The sequence below is a fragment of the Myotis davidii genome, unplaced genomic scaffold (assembly GCF_000327345.1).
Source record: "Myotis davidii unplaced genomic scaffold, ASM32734v1 scaffold1055, whole genome shotgun sequence".
In the NCBI taxonomy this organism is placed as follows: domain Eukaryota; kingdom Metazoa; phylum Chordata; class Mammalia; order Chiroptera; family Vespertilionidae; genus Myotis; species Myotis davidii.
The window spans coordinates 810,481-814,606 of NW_006286477.1; the positions used below are offsets into that span (position 1 = coordinate 810,481).

At 62.6% G+C, this 4,126-nt stretch overlaps 1 protein-coding gene across 1 annotated transcript in view; it reads left to right on the top strand.

Annotated features, from left to right (window-relative positions):
• Nucleotides 1-4,126, top strand: part of TACC2 (transforming acidic coiled-coil containing protein 2) — a 35,787-nt gene that overhangs the window by 11,834 nt on the left and 19,827 nt on the right. The gene's annotated exons all lie outside the window — the stretch shown is intronic.

Below are 4,126 nucleotides of genomic sequence, written 5' to 3' on the forward strand. Positions count from 1 at the left end.
GCCCGCAGCCGCCAGGACGCCAAGGTACCGGTGCGGCCGTGGCCGCATGCCCGCCTGCCTGGAGAATGGTGTGTGGTCCAAGCGCTTCCGTGCTAACCGTCCGCCGGGCCGGCATGGCTGGTGTTCGGCGAAGTAGGACCTTCTAGGAAGCTAAATGCCTAACGCGTGTGCGAACACCCGAGCACGTGTCTGAGACCTGCCTCTGGGAGGGAGCCTGCTCCCGAGCCTGAGTGACACGGGCGGGGCATGCAGAGGTGGTCTGCCTGGCTTCCGAGTTGCTGATGACGCGTGAGACGGCGTGTGGTCCCGTGAGGCCTGGCCCACCCCGAGCTGGGCGGCCTGGGGTCCTGGTGTGTGGGACCAGGGCCGGACCCAGCGTGCCCGGTCGCTCTGACCGACGTGGTGAGAAAGGCCCCCTGAGCCCCAGTTTCTGCCTCTGTGAGGCGAGGCTAACGCAGCGAGTTCGCCGGTTGCGGTGAGGATTGCAGGTGACGTGCGGAGAGCCGGCTGTGCCTGGCGCACAGTAGGTGTGCAGGACGTGAACGCTGCTGCTGCTGCTGCGTGCTGGCCCTCCCCTTTGCTTCTGCTGCCTGGTCAGACGCACGCTCTCAGCAGCTCCTCAGCAGGTGGTCCAGGCCCCATGGTGCAGGGGGAGATGGAGCCATGAACCAGCCTGAGGGGGACCAGGGAGAGCCCGGCCCGTCCATCCCCAGTAGCAGGTCCCTGGGCAGAGGGGCCGGTGGTGTTCCTGTCTCTCGTCCTTAGTGCAGGATCAGGGGCTCAGCGGCTGCCCCCGCCCTCAGCCCCACACGTGGTTTCCCTGGAGCCGGGTGTGAGGGGGGCAGAGACCCCTCAGTGAAGGAAGGTGGGCGCACTGGGTGTCCAGACTGGGCGGGTGGGGACCCAGGGCAGGGACAGGATATGGACGTAGTGTGCCCTTGTCCTTGCGGCCAGCCATGCACGTGGGTCTGATTTCCATGAACATGGAATCCTCAGGAATCGACGCAGCGAGGATTGCCTTCCCCAGGAGATTTGTTCCTCGATTTCCTTGGGTAGCGGCTGGAGGCTGGGCCACTGCCAGTGCGGCCTGTGCCTGTCCCGAAGTGTGAGGCGAGTTGGGGATGTCCTACTCAGTAGTTTGGGTCAGGCAGCGAGCGTTCGGGGCGCCTGGTACCCCCGCCTCCCTCCTCTGAGGCCTCGTGGGAGATGGCGGAGGACAGACGTCGGCAGCAGCTGACTTCCGTCGTCACGTCTGTTCTCCGGCCGCGTGTTCCGATTATGACTGAGAAAATGCCGCCCCACGACGTCTTTAACTTGCGTTGACCGGTAGCTGGAGGGCCGGCCGGCCTGCCTCCTCGGGCCACGGGGGTGGGGGGGGCGGCGCGGGGGAGAATCTCATTACCAGGCAGATGCTCGGGTCGTAATCCACATGGGGTCTGGGCTCCTCTGTCCCTTATGGACACCCCAGGCGGCCCGAGGACGAGCTGCTGCGTCGCTGGAGGGAGCAGCCTTTATTCTATCACTAGAGCCTGGTGCATGAAATGGGTGCACTTGTGGGGGTCCCTCAGCCCGGCCTGGGAGCCCTCGGGGGGTAGCTGACTGATGGGCCTGTCAGTCGGACATCCTTAGCGCTGCCGCAGTGGGAGGCGGGAGAGGCTCCCACCACCATTATCACCACTGCGCTCGCCAGCCAACCGTGAGCCTGGCTTCTGGCTGAGCGGTGCTCCTCCTGCCTTGAGTGTCTGCCCCCTGGTGGTCAGTGCGCATCATAGCAACCGGTTCTGCTGTCAGTTCATTTGCATGTTAGCCTTTTATTAGATAGGATGCTTCACAAAGGACTCGAGGCAGCTTCCCGACCATTGATCCCTGCCACGGTCCCCGGTGGCCATGCCTGGTTTCCGCCCAGTGGGACAGGGTTCGTTCTAATTCATTTCTCCTGCACCGCGGAGCGCGGGTGCACTTGGGGCCGGACTGAATCCCAGTCTGGGGAACCTTTACCAAATCTCTCAGGTCCCCAAGTTTTTTCAACTGTGGAGGGACCAGGATGAGTAAGATGGTATCAAATGGTTTTTCTGTTTTGCAATTTTCTTATTCTAGTTTTTGTGTGTGTGTGTGTTGTTTTTTTCAAAGAACAACTTCTTTTACTTCAAAAGTGATAGGAACAGCCCGGCCGGCGTGGCTCAGGGGTTGAACGCCAACCTATGAACCAGGAGATCAGGGTTCGAGTCCAGCCAGGGCACATGCCCAGGTTGCAGGCCCCATCCCCAGCATGGGTCGTGCAGGAGGCAGCCCATCCATGACTCTCTCTCATCATTGATGTTTCTGTCTCTCGCTCCCTCTCCCTTCCTCTCTGACATCAAGAAGAAGAAAAAAACTTTTAAGTGACAGGAACAGTTTAGTCCTTGCCAGCAGCCCTGTCCATGAACTTCATCCGTAAACGCAGTCACTGGGTGTTGGTATCATTTTCTATTTGGTTTCTGAGAAGTTTCTCTTAGGACACAGCCACCTTCAGACTCAGAGGTCTCCCACTGTGAGGGGATGTCTGCCCGTCCGCTGGCCCTGCTCCGGGCCGGCCTGCTCCAGGGACTTTAACTTGTGCTCTGGACCAAGCCCGGCAGCGGCCTCCCTGGGGCTTCGCTGGGGAAGCTCGGGCGGCCCATGTCCCATTTGAGGCAGAGCGTGTCCCTGGGGCTGGGGGCCGGGGGCTGCGCTCCCCTCTCTGACCTGCAGTTGTCATTTGCATCCCAAACACTCAAGGCCAGGCAGGGGCAGAGGACCAGAAGCAGCCGGCTCGCTGCGGGGACCCCTCACTGTTGGGCCCCCCCGCCTGCATGTGCACCACTTGGGGGCCTGCCCCGATCTCCGCTCCTCTCCATAAACTCCGCCCCTCTCCATAAACTCCGCCCGTGTCCCAGGCCTGTGCCTGGACCAGGGAAACTCTGCTCCGGCCCTGCAGGGGCGCCCCCTTCTGGTGGCTGCTGGTTCTGCCATCTTCTCTGCTGCCATTTACATATTTATATTACATTCTCTGTGCTCTTCCGGATCTGTCCTCGGCACCGGCACCGGCACCGGCACCGAGGTGGCCTGTTCTCCGCTCAGTGTCTTCCCCTAAATCCCTAGGCAGACGCCGTGCACGGCCGATGCCTGTCGGACCCGGGGAGTGGGGGTTAATGGATGGGACGGAGAGTGGGGGTGGGGGCTGGGTGTGCCGTGTGCAGTGTCGCTGGACTGACCCCTGGCTGCGCTGGTGGGACGTGCTCCTAACACCGCATTTCACGTGTGGGGAATGGCTGAGTGTTGTGTGAAAAGGGAGGGAGAGGAGCCACAGCCCCCCCGTGGCCGCAGGCTGGCGACTCCTTCGCAGTCGGCCCGGGTCAGGGGTGGGCGGGGAGTCACGTCCCCCCTCGAGGGTCTCCTCAGCCAGCGTGGGTGTTGCCATGGGCCAGTTTTCCCGCTGACACACGGACTCAAGGCACCGTCGCTCCCACCACGCCCAGAAACCTGCCCGTGGAGGGCGGCCCAGGTGGACAGCCACGGGGGCCTTCAGAGTCACACGCTTCCAAATGGAGCTAAACAAATGCTCCTCCAAACAAAACGTGGACAGAGATGACCAGATCGGCCCCGGCCGGTGGGCTCAGTGGATAGTGCGTCGGGCTGCGGACCCAAGGGTCCCGGGTTCGGTTCCGGTCAAGGGCATGTTTCTCGGTTACAGGCTCCTCCCCCGCCCAGGCCCTGGTCGAGGCATGGGCAGGATGCAACCAAGCGATGTGTGTCTCTCACATCGATGTGTCTGTCTGTCTCTCCCTCTCTCTTCCACTCTCTGAAAATCAATGGAAAAATACCCTCGGGCGACGATCAAAAACAAACACTCGGATCTGCTTTCGTTCGAGACTTGGCAGGCGTGGGCTGGGGTGCAGCGTCCTTCCACCAGGTTTTAGGGAAGCGGAGTCGCTGGCGGAGGCCCTCGGGGCTTCCTCACTGCCTCGGTCCTGGCGTCTGATAATTGGCCGAGATAGCAGCCACCAGACCCGCTGGGCTCCGGGCCGGGAGCCGGGAGCCCGGAGCCCGGAGCCCGGAGCCCGGAGCCGGGAGCCGGCCTCGGGCAGCGGGAGCCGCCTGCCCCTCC